This window comes from Netta rufina (genome assembly GCF_964035555.1).
Source record: "Netta rufina genome assembly, chromosome: 1".
Lineage (NCBI taxonomy): Eukaryota > Metazoa > Chordata > Aves > Anseriformes > Anatidae > Netta > Netta rufina.
The window spans coordinates 118242503-118258576 of NC_140123.1; positions in this window are offsets into that span (position 1 = coordinate 118242503).

Here is a 16074-nt window from a genome sequence, read left to right on the forward strand (position 1 = left end):
TAAGGTTTCCTGGATTTATAAACAATGGCAAAGGTTTGCTGTGAATGAACAGGCAGCACAGGCCTTTCATTCTTTCCCCTAAGCTCTAGATCGGTTTCAGTAACAGGTTTGGTGAATGTAAACAAACTGAGGGGCAGTGCCCTTCTGTCATCCAACACCAAACTTATATGAGGCTGCATTATTATTAATGCATGTGTGCTCCTACATTTGTTTCCTAGGAAACTGGTAGTGAACTGACTTTCAAACAGGAGATACTGTCGTAGTTTAAAATTCAATGGCAGAGAAACTGTATGGTACTAATTTTTTGGCCAGAACTCTGGGTCCATTTTCATTTCTTAGCCTTTGATTGATACAATATTTCTAATGGCTTAATTGGAGCTTGGATTGGTAAAAAAAGTGAGATCTTGCTCCAACAGAAAGCTTGAGCAGGTAGAACTTGATGGTAAAGTCTGTTTGTTGGTTGTATCTGTGGGCTGAATGGCTTGGCTAAGGTTTTATACAGCTTTTTTTCCAGCTATCCTGAAAAAGCAGATAGTTTATTTGCATATTAGTGCGGTATATTCATCACAGTTTAATACTTGATTCATAATTGAATACAGGCCATTTTTAGGAGTATGGAGTGTGTTTAAACCCTCTTGGTTGGTTTTATCTGGGTACCAAGACTAGCTTGCAGAGCTAGACAGAGGGCGTTACAATTTAACAGAAAGTTTAATTAAAAGCTCCTTCAATGCTAACGTTTTAGCAGAAACATCTAGATAATGTAATCATTAAGCCACAGACCCAAACCTATCTAACTCACCCTTCTGTGCAGAGGTGCACACTGACTCTCTAAGTGACATGAAATGCCTGTTCCCCATTCAAGTTCTCATTTCTGTGGTGCAGAGACTCGTAGTAAACATAAAACATCAGAAAATCTGACAACTTTATTTTCAGAAAATTATTGTTGCAGCCAATTAATAGACTGTATCAATTTTCATGTTTCATATTTGAAACACCTAGAAGCAGTTTCCAGTCTCTTGCAAAATGTAGGAACAACACTGAAGAATTTGGACCAAGTATACTATGGCATGTATGAATCTTTAAAAATAATTTCTCTGTTTCAGAAGTGGAAATGGAATAAAACGCATGTAATGAATTTCTTTGATAAGTATTCTGTGTGCCTCACTCCCCCCCCCAAAAAAAAAAAAAAAAAACACTAAAAGAAGAAAGAAAACACATACTAGAGCAAGAGAAGGCAATGTGGCATAGGGAAGCTGTGTGACACTGTCAAGTCTGCCTTTAAAAACGTATCAGGTACTTAGGATCTTACGACCTTTGACAGATGGCCTCTGATGAATCTATTTGCAGCCACAGAAGGTACTGTTTCCTTTAATCTGTGCTTCATAATTGAGTCATGAGCAGTGGAAAGTGATGCTGCTCAAGTTCATAGCCTGGCCTGTTGGTACAAGTTTGCTCCATCAATGTGTTGTATTGACATTCTGGGCTAATGCATGTGTCTGCTTCCGCTCTTCCTGGTCAGAGCCAGTCACCTCCATCAGCAAACTGGAAACAGGGTTCCAGTATTTCAAACCATTGCATCTAAATCTGCCAGGGGCTGTGGGTGAAAACTATCCCTCAGTGGACCGGACGAGACAGGGCATGAAGCAGTATATTTAACAATGCTTAAGCTCATTAGTCTAAATCACTTCTAACAATGAGACGTGCTCCTAAACCTTCTAAGTGCTTTTGAAAATTTAATCCCATGCAGCCTTCTGGAAGGCCCTGATGGGAGCTAGTGCCAAAGCTGAACTCAGGATTTCTGGCTCCAAACAGACCACAGGACTCTTTTTTTTTTTTTTTTCTTCCCCCCCCTTCTCTCTTTTTTTTTTTCTTTCATTTTTTTTTAAATCCTCTGAGAAACTGGTTTGCAGGAAATGATATATCATCTGGGCGTTTAAGTCACAGCACAATTGCCATTGATGTTATTTCTTTGTGGAATATCTGGTAAAAATGTTAGTAAAAGGAGACTGAATAATGAGGTATGTATTTCAGTAAGTCAGTGTCTACAAGAAGAAAAAAAAATATTTAGAAAACACAGCCTAGCAAGCAGCGTGCACAGTATGTCCTTTATCTCCCAGAGGTTTGTGCAAGAACCTGGCTCATCTCTTGAAATGTGCAATGTCTTCAAACTCCTCCACAGGGAAAACCTGTCTTCAAACAAATCTTCCTCTGTCTATTACTCCGGAAGTTATCTAAGTCTTCATTTATGAAAATAAAAGTTCTTTTTCATCTTACCACAACTTTAAACACGTCTTCAATCTTTCTTGTACCCTCTGAACAGCGTCCTTGGAAGCCGCTACTTGAGCTCAGGAAGTTTCTGTTGTTAACTCTGAACAGCTCTGCAGTGTCTGTCTTGTCATTTCGGATAATGCTGCCTACCCCAGAACAATGGGGATGGCAGTTTTGATGAAGTACTCACAGCAGATGTATTTGGACAGAATCTGCCTTGCTCAAAAGAATGGATGGAAAATAAAGTTTTAGCAACCTCCTTACACTGAATTTTGTGCCAGTGCTCCAGCTCTGCTGTTGGTCTGCCCCTTGTACCAGCACTTGCCTGAAGGTGCCTTTTCAGGATAATTTTGTAGATGTAGTCCTCTACCTATATGAAATGTTTATTGAAATTGTTTTATGCTGCCTCTGCCTTACTCCTTCTGCAGGGGCTGAAACAGAAGTGAGAGTCCTGGCTGGAGTACTGCCCTAACAACTGGATAGTAAAAGCCATCCTTAGTGCGTTCTCATTGTGGCGTGGATTGAGGGATAATCCCCTTCTGTCATAAGCGGCTGATAGTGGCAGAAAGCACGATTTCAGACAAAAATCCAATGTGAGTTTGAAATAATTTATTCTGGCTAGTGATTATTAGATCAAATTTGATCAGGGAAAATAGATTTGTAGAGCAGAGGTATGAAGGGACCAGAGATGTTGTAGTTTTGTTGAAGAAGTGTAACTTAGTTTTAAAGTACCTGGAGCATCATAACCATGCTGTGCCTTTGGCACAGAGCTACTTTTGCCTTGCACATTTGATTTTACAAATTAATATTATATGCCTTGAGTAAAGGCAAAAAGAAAAAAAAAAAAGTGCTGATAAAATTCTTCAAAGAGTGACTTTTAATAAGTTTATCTATAAAGCACACTTTCACCAATACTAAGTAGGCCTTTTTATATGAGATAATGTACGTAAACTTGTGGATTTGGTACAAAGATATCCTGGTTTAAGATTGCTGAGTCAACTTAAGAGCAGCACCTGGTAAGTGCAAACAGGTAAGTCCCTTTTTGTTGTTTGGTTTTGGTTTGTTTGTTTGTTTTTGGTCTGTGGTTTGTTGTTGTTGCTGTTATATATATAAAAAATTTGTTATTGTGAAGATGGCAGTTACACATAGGAGAATTTTATCATCTGATGTTCTGTAGTTCAGTTTTAACAGTGGCAAAAAATATCTAGAGGTAGAAGGATCCCACTATTTTGAAAACCTTATATGCAATTTTAATCTCATTTCTAAATTACAGAGAGGCATAAGAGAGAGCTGTATTTTAATATCAAAAACTGTTGTGCTGCTTTTGGTTGCCAGCTCCCTTTAGGGTTGAATTTCAGTAATAGTATATACATGTATATCTATATGGAGAGACATAAAACTGAAGTAGGAATTACAGGATATTTCAGTAGCCCTTCAGCTACAGAATTTTTCCAAGTCTTTTTCAGACTTAACAATTCCACACACATACATCCAGTATCTGTCTGTCTAGCTTGTGTTTTTGTTTCTGTCTAAACATAGAGATTTGCTTATCTCATCTAAAAACTAAGGGATGAGTCCTTCATGTGAAACAGATTAGCATGATCACAGACCTATAGAATCTGGAAAAATTAGTTACATGCTGAATCTGTTTTATATAAACAGCTGTGTTGCATTGTGATATTAATAGTAGTATGTGGATGGAACACTATGTATTTTAATGTTGCATTACAGTGTTAAAACCCATTTCCTTTTTCTAAGAAATCAAACTCATACCAGAGTAAATTCAAGGAGAACACTTCAGGAAAGGGAGGGCTTGGGAAATTTTGATAATGTTCAGATTTGAGTTTAGATCTGAAATAAGAGAAAGCACTTGCTTCACATTATAAGAAGGCAGTGTCCTCCTTGGCTGAGAGCAGTATGGTGTGAAGTATGGAGAAAGCTGGTTTGAAAAGAAAACTGCTTTCACAAGGAGGAAGAATGGTGGAAGGGGCAAAGTACTTTATTTGCTCTTGGATAGGAGGCAAAGAGATGCCATAGGATGGTGTATCCTGATGTGATCTATAAACCCCATATACCCTTGGGGAGCAGTCAAGTTAAGTAAACAAAACTTAATGGTTTTCAGTGGATGGTACATGCGCTCTGAAGTACAGCACTTAGCTTTTGAGATAAGGTGTTTTGACTCAGTTATCTCTAATTGCATTATTCCCTACAATTCCAAGAACAATTTTCTTGCGAGCTGGGAGTGCCTTGGGCAGCTGCCTTTGCCTTGGTGGCCTGTTTGCAAGGGAGGGGTTGTTGAGCAGTTTTTGTTTGCTCTCTCCCCAGGCTATGGGAAGCCAAGCAAAGGGAGAGTGGGGCTTGTTTGGCTTTTGCTTACATTTCATGAGCGCATGAGAAATTTTTCTCTCTTTCCCCATATGGCCAGCTAGAAGAGGAAAACGACAATAGGGCTGATTGTGATCTAGTGCAAGTAGAGGCAATATTAAATGATATCAAAAGGTAATTGCCTTGCGAGTTGCATACCAGTTGGGAAACACCAAAAAGCAAAAGTTGCCAAATAGCCTTTTCTTTTTTCTGGCTCCTGTTAGATGCAGTGGACCTACAGCCTCTACTGAACACATGACAAGATTTTGAGTAGAAGTGTCTTTGGGAGAGGATTGCAGGTGGCTCTTTCTCTGTTACTGTTAGGTGGGAGGAACTGTATAACTGTAAAGTCTCTCTTGGGCCCAGGATTAGACTTTTAGGCTCCTACTGCAAGGCTGTGCTTTGGAAATGGCAGCGTTTGAAATGGCAGCCAGGTCCAGGGCTCGCTGGAAGGGTGGCCAAAGTGCCAGAGTCTGGGGGCAGGAGCTGGCTGAGCTTCTCAATTAACCATCTTAAACACCTGTCTCCCTCAGTAGCTGCAGCTCCAGGGGAAGTATGGTTCATTTTGGAAACACCTTGCTTTGTTGTTTTATGTTTCCTTCAGAATTAGTAGTTCACAAGAAACTACTTGAAGGGGTTTGGTATGGATCAAAACATGGTCATTTAGTTACACTCCCATGCAATTGCAGCCATTGTATCTGCGTTAAAGTGCCTGAAATGATCCCTTTCAAACTGAAACAACTAAAAAACAACTTGTAAAAAAATGAGGTTTTCTACTGTGTCAGATGCAGCTATCCCAAGTTATCTGCCTTTTCACCATCATGATTCCTGTGCATCATGAGAAAATGTTCCACTAACAGCTGTGCTAACCCAGTTATAACACCGAGGGATTCAGGGTCCAAGATTAGGTTAAAAGTTCTTGAAGTTTCTTGGATTGCTTATATCAATCTCAGGGCTTTAGACAGACTGTATTCTTAGCAACAGTGAACCTGAACGTACTGTAAGAAGAAATGTGTCAAGAAAAATGGGGTGGTTAAAAGGAAAAGGCTGGGAAGTAGTAACTAACCCTGCCCATAACCCCATTTGTCATAACAAGTTAACATTTGGGGGACATGTACAAAACTGCTGTCACTGCCTCTGAGGTACAACGTGGCAGCTATTATTTTATTTTTATTATTAGACAGTGCAGAGAGAGACTTCACAACAGCTCAGGACAATAATAACATCTGCAGCTCATAACACCCCTCCCCTCGGCGGGTGTGCCGAGGAATCTGTCACAGCGGCAGGGGACAGCAGCGCCGTGTCCCCCAGTGCCAGCGGAAGCCGTGATTTAGCACTTGATGCTGGTGGTGCTTCATCCTGGTGGGTGGCAGAATGTGTCTCAAGTGGTGTAACGAGGGTACATTCCTGCATGGGCTGGCTTTCGCTGGCCTGTGCCATACAAGTGTGGGCCATCCAAGCGGCGTTTGGGACCCCTCCGGGGCCTTGCGCTGAAATCGGTATGTCCTCTCAGGACGTCTTCATGGCTCGCCATGCATCGGACCTAGCTGGTGGTCTGAGTTGCATGCAGAGATAAATTACAGAAAGGTAGGGAAGGGAAGGGAGTGTGAAGAGCACCAGGGCAGTGCTATGTGAATTAGCAGCGTGCAGTTTATTGTGGAGGCTGATAAAATAATGTATGGTCATAAGAACAGCAGTCCATGGACAAATCAAGTGTGGCATGAATGCTTTTGTTAACTTATTACATTTTGCTGACCCATCTCAGTTCAGATCTTTGCTATTTTATTTACAAATGGAATTTACACAGAAAGCGTGTTTTGGAGTACTGTCAGTTTTGTGAAACTTGATTCAGTTTTTACTGTTTTTTACCCTGGTTCTATGTTCAATGTGTTACTTTGACTGCAACACTGTTACTTTAAATTAAAATCTCTAAAGGTAAAGAATAGTGCAAGAATAATCAGTGAGTAATCAGCCAAACATTACAAGAATTAGCCTATAAAGCAGTGAGGTTTCTGTATCTAAGGTCTTTCCTAGGCTTATCCTCTGATGATAATGAGACAGGGCTGGAGATGAGAATTTAGAACAGACAAGCATCAGCTGTGCTCACGTGTAATTTTGGTGTCAGCCATCTCTGTCCTGACTGCAGACTGCACGAGTTTTTCTTTGCTATGTTCGGTAAGAAAAAAAAAATCCAGTACTTACAGGCAAATTTCTATGTTATAAGATTACAGTTGCTGGGTCTCATGAGATCTAGCAATGATCACAAGGTATTTCGACAAGCTTTCTTCATGCATTTCTCATGTCGTTTCTGGCTTTGCAGTTAATCATAAAAAAAGGCATTGATCCTGAGTGAAGTTGATGAGCTAAGAAGTAAAGCTATGGATAAGATTTTATCTTTGCATGTTTTTGTTACTGATAAAATGAATTAAATACAAGAATTGCTTAACAGATGTATAAATTGTAATTGTGCCAATGACTTTCAGGCTGTAGCTTGAGGAATTTATCATTCAGATTTCTGAGTTCATAACTTCACCTCAGGCAACCAGCGGAAAGCCAAGTCTTAGCTAAAAAGGTCAAGAGTTGCTTTTCAAAGGGAGGTAAGAAAATTAGGAGACAGTGCACAAGCCTTTTGGGCACTTTCATCATTTTTGGCTTTTTCAGGATTTTGATTGAAATGCAGTGGAATGTCTCACAAAATGTAAGTAAATAGACTACCTTTTAAAATTGGGGGTTGCCCTGAAACTTACCTGTTTTGTCAGGAATTCTTATAAACACCGAAGAGGTGATTGTGAACAGGTTGTAGAAAGAAGTGAGGTAAAAATATGTCAGGTGTAACTTTAAGTGTTCCTAGTGTTCTGAAGGATTGATTATTTTCAGGAATGCCTTTGATTTAATAATTGCAAAAAAAAATCTTCCCTTCCTATAGGGTGGGTATAAATTTAAAGTTTCAGTACTGTACCAAAGTTAATGGAGTTGTCTCTACTTCGGAACCCAGGCTGTGCTTCTTTTATAAGAAGTGGACCAGTAGCTCGTAAGTGACGAGGCAGTCTGAGCCATGTATTTTTAATGCTGTCTTCACTCTGTCTGGGTCACTTCTGCTTCACGTAGTTTGTTTGCCTGATGCTGGTACTGAAATAGCACAGTATCAAGAAAGGCAAGTAGTAGTGACCTGTGAAGCTCACAAAGGCTACGTGTCAGCCCACAGCAGGAGATTTAAGGGCTGGTCAGGGCTGGAGCATTCAGTATGGCTGGGGGGACTTGGACAGTTTCGTGTTTTTACAGAGCTGTTCCTGGAGGCTTTCCCTCAGTGGGAAACTAAGGGGGCCTTTGTTCTGCATTTACCCCACAGATTTCATAGATGCTACCACTGTAAATACCACCAACACGTTGGCAAGTTTTCCTCAGCCAAACTTCACTCAGAAGTTACTGTGAGGGGGATACGTGCAGGCTGAGCATGATTCCCCTAGAAATTAATGCAAAAAGGGAAGTCTTTTGTGTTGAAGTACTTGTTCTTCAGACTTTATTGTACTAAGAGTAAAACCGCTTGCTCTTTTACTAGGAAAAGGTGGTTGGTTGATGCCGGCTTTGTCCAAAACCGCACCACACTGCGGCCGTGCCCGTTGTTAATGGGACGGAAATGTACCAGTACGGGCAGCAGGGGAGCCCTGGGTTGGGCAGCTGCGGTGCCCGCCCGCCCAGCTGCCCCTTGCCCCCGGCCATCGGTCCCTCGCGGCGCCGCCACCCGTGCAGGCGGCCGGGGGGCGGGCTCCTGCGCCGATCGGCGGGGCGGCGAGCCAATAGGGGAGCGTCGGGCGGGAAGAGAGGTGCAGGTCGTAGCCAATGGGGGCTCGAGAAGCTGAGGGCGCGCGGCAGCAACGGTCGGCGCGTGGCGGTAACGGTCACTCGTGGAGCGCTGCCTGAGGCGGGAGGGGACCGCCGCCATGTTAGGGGGCGGCTTGGGCAGGTCGGCAGCTGGGCGTTGCGGAGCCGTGAGGGGACCTTGGGCTGCGCCTCGCCTGAGGTGAGGGTGAGCTCTGCTGGTGCGCCAGCGCTGCGGCCGTGGGTTTACTCGATGACCTTGAGGTCTCTTTCAACCTAGAAATACCAGGCCCCGCGAGTGGTACTGTGCGCAGGTCCAGTGTTGGGTCAACCCTGCTTTGGCACAGTGTGTTTGTGAACAGAGTCACGTGCATTATTTTTTTTTTTATTATTATTATTATTATATATATATATATATATAAATGCAAACTTATTTTTGTGTCTTTGGTCTGGCCATACAACAGCTGGTTCGGACCTAATGTACAAAAAGCCACTGTGCTGCAAGCTTAGGGACTCTCAAATCACGAGTGGCAATAGGAGTAACGTAAGAATGACCATTTCTGTAGCCATCTAGTTTAGTACCAGTTCTCAGTGCCAGCCATGTGCTAGGAAGGAGTGAAATGAAAACCTGGTAAACAGATGATACAATGCGGTAACCACATCCAAGCGAGCACAACCAATGCACCACATCTAATCTGGTATCTTCTAGGTTGAGATTTGCATCACTAAGTCAACATGTCTGCATCTGTTTTAGCTATTCCAGATGCCTTTATATGGATGAAGCGTATTTGGGCACCGTTTATTGTTCACTAGAAAAGAGCCAGGGAAGTTGTTTTGTTTTGTAAGTCTAAAAAATGTATGCTTCCTTCCAAACTCAATTCACACATACCATGGGTGAGCCTCACTGGTCAATGAAGTGCCTGAGAGGAAAATGCTAGATTGATCCTGGCATTTGCCAGACATTTGCTCTTTCCTTTTTTTTTTTTTTCCTTTTTTTTTTAGTAGAAAATCCAAGAAGTCTCCGATTCACTTATTTTTAAGGCTTTTTGAATGTATCTTTCATCTGAAAATACTTTTATTAATGAAATGACATACTACTAATGTATCTTAATAATGCTAATAAAAGTATAAAATGTTTTTAATAGAAATAATGATGTTCTGAGCTGTACAGTACCTCATTTATTTGATATGAAAACAAAATCAGCTGAATTCTGATGGTGGGTAATTATAGCTTTAAATGGGAAAATATTTTTTTAGTCTGACTCAGTAGGGATTTTTATAAGCATTCACCATTACATATTTAGATTATAAAATCAGGATCTTATTTTGCTAATCAGCCTCAAAGTAGCTAGTAACAGAATCTGCTTGTTTTGTTTCCATGGTGTTGTAAATGCTATGAAGAAATAAACTTCGAGTTTGTGGCAAAACTGGCTTGCAAACGTATAGGGAAAAAAATGAGTAAGACAGTGGCATTTTTATATAAGTGTTTTGTGCAGAAAAAATGTTGTTTCAGGTGTTCTTTTTCCTCAAGTTCTGTAAAAATAAGGGCTTGTTTTTATTTTTCAGAACTTTGTAGCACAACCTTGAAATGGAACTACTTATAATGTGTAACTACATACTAATATATAAGTATATATTAGTATATTAATATACTAATAGTATATATTAATATACTAATAGTATATTGGTATATTAATTAGTATATATTAATATACTAATCAATATTAGTATATTAATATATTAATATACTAATTAATATTAATACATTAATATTAATTAGTATATTAATATATTAATATACTAATATAGTAATATATTAATATACTAATATGTGTTGACAGTAAGTCAACAAGTATTGTAAATATATTCTTCATGCATGTGTTTATAAATGACAGGGTAAAGAAGATTAGCTTTTTCATGTTAAATTTCTATTTGCTTCTATGTGAAGCTTCATGGTGAGAAGGCATGCGAACCATTTCAGCTTCTATGTGATCGAAGTCTGAAGACATGTAAAAAGGAATACCAAGTTAGCATTTTTTTAGCTCTTTGAAGATATTTTGAAATATCTGTGTTTGAATTGCAGATTTTGAAAATAGCTTTTCAACTGCATCTTACAATGTAAAACAAAAGGAAAAAAAACAACCTTGTTGAAATAGTGTTAAATTGGACATACAGCTTTTTGGAATTCCGTGTGTCATTCTGCTATCTCTGAGAAGTCCCACACCAGAGATCCTGCAGAAAACTGATGTTTCAAAAATAGATCATTTTTCAGAAAAACATCCCCAAAGTGAAATAAATTGGCATTGTTCACACCAGGAAAACAGCTTCCTCTTACCCTCCTCTCTTTGTATCAACAAAGTAATTCATCACTAGACAAAGTTTTTAAAGCTGTGGGTTATTTATGAAGGAGGATTCCAATGGTATAGCTGGGCGTACTCATTTGAACTGTGATGCACCTATCCTCCAGACTCTGATAAATCAGAGAAGTCACTGGGGGTGGAGACTTAGCGAAAAACAAGTGTCTCAAATATATATTAAGGAAAATGATTAGCTATGCCAATATATGTTAGAGTCTCTTGATGTCCAAAGTGCTGTTGGCATTACAGAAAATGAAAAACCAGTGACATCATTTACAGCTGAGGCTAAGGGAGGTTATCTTTGAATTTATGGGAAGGCTGGTATCGTGACCTGTGCAAAAAATATTTTTGGAATTATATAATGCTAACTCAGCCATACAAATGCCTTATAAAACGTCAAATTTGGAAGTAAACACAGGTTTTGATAATACTAATATAGCTGTATTTAGAGCGGTCTTTGAGGTTGACTCACTGGGAACTGATTTTGCAGGCAGCGTTATTAGTGTTGAGTATCATGTGGCTATTCATTTCATTACTGTATGCGTTTAAAATCTGATGCAGATGCAAAAATCATTAAAACTTTTGGAATTATGAATAATGGTTTCGGTCTCTCAATGCGGACAAATTTAATATCTGCCACTGTTTTAAGTGGGAATACTGCCAGTGGAGGTGTAGTTTTATGAGAGGAGTTTGGTTTAATAATCAACATTTTTCCTTGCTTTATGGAGGAGACAGTTCTTTGTGTACATGGTTCCATCTTCCTCTCCTGTGTAGAAAAAATGCTGGGCAGTGTTGTTTTCGGCATGTGCTTTTCGTGAAGGATTTGTCAGTGTTTGGAAGGCTGCTCTTCACTAGTAATTAATGTATTATTATTACTGGAAGAATCTCTAAAATATTTCTGTTGTGCAATTTACCCACCAGAATTTAGTACTAGAATTTACCCACTGCATACTGTATGTGGTGCGTGCTGATTTATATGGTGTTTATTGTACCAGCTACGACTTAGGACAGGATGCTGCGTAATTATTTGAGGATAGTGACATGAGGTCTTTTTGCATGCTTTCCTGAAGGAAGATGATTTTTCAAGGGTCGTAACTAAAATGCTGTTACGCGGGCTGAGAGCTATGAACCTCATTTTGGCTACTTTTGTACATCAGTGAGTTTTTGGACCAGTTTAATGCTTTCTTGTTGCATGGAACCGGGGCTGGGAAACCATTTAAAGTTGTGAAACATTTGAGCTTCACTGAGGAATACAAGTTTTTACTTCCAATTGAGCACTCATCTTGCACAGAAAGAGACACTGGATAAAGTTTCGTTTTAATATAGGTAGCTTAGGGACATCCTCTGGGGTTTCAATTTTTTCCGACATTTTAGTTTTTGTTCCAAAATTGTTGTCATAAAATCTGAACAAAAAGGCAGAAGGTTGTTTGCAGTATTTTATCTCAGTGTCTGGAGAATGTTCTTGGTTTTGTTCTGCAATTGCAATCCTGAATGAGTCCTGAATGTATTCTGTCATACCTGTTCCATATGTCCAAGTGAGTTTACATTTGTGTGTGTGTTTTACAATGCTGTTATATCTGATACAGAATACTACTTTGTCTTCACAGCTGGAGCTACAAGCAAATCGTGAACCTCAGCAAAGGTCCCTTGAACCAGACATTTTCTCTGCTGTGTCGTGAGAATGAACAGTACGTCAAATAGCAGTTCAAGACAGGTACTGTTCTCATGCCTTTCTGCACTTCTGTTTAAGGTATTGTTACGTGCAAGACTGTAGTGAATGTAAATTACCCATTTCTATCTCAATTCCTGTGCAAATTCTGAAGCAGCTTTGTGATGGGGTAGAGTTCTCTTCGATTTCCCTGGACCTCCACTTTCCATGAGCTCCCTAAAGAGCAGAAGGGCTTTTCAATTCAAAATCCTGGAGCAACTTAAAAAGGAGAGAATAAAGTGACTAAGGCAAAACACATGAAGACACGATAAATCCTGTATGTTATTGTAGTGTAGGTTTCAGTTCGGTTCAGGCTTCAGCTTGGTTTCAGGCTTGGTTTCCGTAATGCCTGGGTTTGGCACTCTCCAGCCTGTTGGATGCTCTGGTGACCACTTGTGCATGGTGGCGGTGCCTGTCAGCAACTCGCTGCTCTGTGTGGGCTCTGGCTGAACTGCAGGGCCCCTTTCGGAGCTCCTCTCCTTGTGCCTTGTCCCACCCCACAGCCTGGAGGATGCACGCCTCCAGGGAAGGCTTAGTTGCTTCCCCTTTCCAGAGGATACCTCCTGATTTGGCGACATCTTTTTCTAACTTAATAAATTAAGTAGATTCTGTCTATTGCAGCCTCCACTGTTGCTGCTCAGTTAGCCATACTGTTTATTAGGATGAACTACAGCCAGAACAAGCCTGAGTGAAACTGGTAAAACATTAAACGAAATGCATGACATCGGTATTTTAACCCAGGCAGAGAAGTGTGAGACAGTCACCATTTGTTAATTTTGGTGTTTCTCTGTAACAGCCTGATTTCTTGTAAGAAAAGCCTTTCCTTACACAGTTACCATTCCAAGTACCTGACTAGCCATGATAGGCACCAAATGATCTTGACAAGATCTTTTCAATCACCAATGGTAGATTTGAACTGTAGATAATCATAAAAGACCTTATTTTTTTCTGGTCAGTTTCTTTGCAGTATATTTTATGTGACAGACCAATCTGGTTTTAAAGTAATTCTCAAGTCTTTTGCTTGCACTGAGTTTTCCAGCTAAAAGTGAGGTTCTGCTTTCTCTCTCTTTGAAGTATGAAGGAGTATAAAATACTGCTGGCCTTTTTGGTTTGTTTGCACCCTGCTCTTAATTGCTGTACTTATTGCCTCTTAGAGGTATGTGTGAAACTTGTCTGCCTTTTGATCTTAAACAGCTACAAAAATACTATGTTAAAGGTCTTCATCATTTAAAATTCCCTCTGCTCTGTTTTCTTTGTAGCCATTCCTCAATTGTTCCTAATCATCACTACGAAAAACTCTTTCCCTTGTCTCTTTGTTTCACAAAATGCAAAACAGATAGCTTTCTCATGACTTTGGCAGCTAAAGAATGTCATTTAACTGGTGAACAAGGTTGACTCTTTATGCCATCCATGTTGATACTACTCCACGGCCATCAGGACTGCAGGATTTTTGCAGTTGTTGACATGTCAGGGAGTGCAACCAGCTTTTCAGTACTATTAATGCAGACTCGGTATGTGCGTTGTGACAGATATATCTTCCACTGCACCTTTTTCCTCTCTCTGCCTCCACCTGCTTTCTTTTCCGAGGAGCTTTGTAAGAAGCCTTGGTGGGCTGCATTCTTATGCTTTGCTTGTAGTGAAGGAACTACTTGACTGACCACAGTTTTTTCAAATCCTTTGTATTGTCCTTTCTTGAACAAGGTGAGACTTTCTGCACTATTTGCTCTGCCTTTTCTTTGCCAAAAGTCAAAGACCAATTTCAGCCAAACTTGAAAGAGCACTCTTACACTTTTTTTTTGTTTTTCCTTTTTAAAGTGGATGGCTTGGGGATAGAAACCCAAAGGAATGCTTCCTGCTGCACGGCAGCAGTTTATATTGGTACGTACTGCAGGCAATGGCTCTTCTACTGATACAATGGAAGAAAATACAAAAGTTTGTAGAAATGGTAAAAAAAAAAAATAATTCACAGTGAGTGAGAAGCTGTATAAGGTGAATTCTGAAAGTTGCTTTTTTCCTTAATGTGAAATGAAGTGATTATTGGTACAAAAAAGTTCAGCAGCTCATTGGTGGTATTTTTTAGTACAGCTGAGGACTTTTTGTGAGAGCAAAGGAAACCTATATCCTGATTGTCTGAGTGTGTGTCGCTGTGCTGTTTGGCTGTTCTGGTGACCAGGCTGTGAGGTCAGCACTTCCCCTCAGCACTTGGGTGCTTGATGCACTTAAGAGAGGCCACAGCAGCTTCCAGGTGCAGCACCTGGGTCACCACTAACAATGGAGCTAGTAGCAGCAGGTAGTCACATTGCTGGCTGGACATCCCACTTCCCAGGTGAGGCACTAAGAGAAAGGCTTACAAATTACTACAGTCACTTACAACTTGAGCTTTAACTTTGTTACCAAATCCTGCTTACAGCTGCTACCCATATTAGCAATGTGGTCTATTTCAGAGATGGGTAAAGTGACCTGACAAAGCCATTTTTGCAGAAACAAGGCTGCTTTTTTTAATTTATTTAATGCAGAGAAAAATCCACCAGGATTTATGAAGGTCAAGCAGTATAGAATATATCTTTGAATCTACTTTGAGGTGTTTCAAAATAAACCTTCAGAATGGTTTGCATCAGACCTACTTCTGTGACTTAAGAAATAATTTGATCCAATTGTCCATGTATTTTTATCAACTGTTTTAGATGCATATCAGGTGTTTGATAAACAAAACATTGATTCTTTCTTTCTGCTGTTAAAACTCAATTTATGTATTTATTTTTTTGTTTCAGAAAGAATCGTGTCCTAGGACATATGTCCAATGTGGAAGAGCCTCCCTGAGCAGAATGGTCTCTGGCACTCATCTCGTTGTCACCAGAAGCTTGCTTTGAAAGAGCTACAACCATGTGAAGCTGCGCCATGTTCAGGAGCAAGGTAAAGTGACCTGCAGGCACTTAAGAAATAATGTAAGATTTTATAATAGGCCATAAATAAACTGTCTGACAAACATGCACTAGTGCAAGCAAGCTGCAAGATTAGAGAATTATTGCTTGAGGAAATCTTTTCTACATGATCTGTTCAGTCTGAATAGAAGTATTGCTGCATTGTATTAGTGTGAAACCTGACTGTAGGTTTCCACTTCAATTTTCTTCTCCGATAGCATCCTGACTGCTATAACCCTGCCTTCCTTAAAGCCACATACAAAAGTAAAAAAAAGCAAAAGGAATTGCTCTGTTATTTGATCGTAGAGTTGCTTGTGTAGTCATTCTGAATAGTTTCAGCATGCAGACAGAAGTTGCTTCTGACATTTAAATGTGAATACAGCTAGAAGTCATCCTTCCAATTTTACGTGCAGTAGTCATTACCTGTGAAAACAGCATTTTCTTTCCCTTTTGCAAGGCAGCAGCACCAGCAGTTGGTAAAAACAACATGGCGTGCTGAAAACTAACACCGTTTTCTCAAGTTTTTCAGATGAGAATTTGTGTGGTTTCATAATATTTAATAGCTGTGCATTTCAAAGTTGAACCGTGGTATATTTAGTTGCATTATCAATAACTGTTTTAAGATCTATTCAAGAGA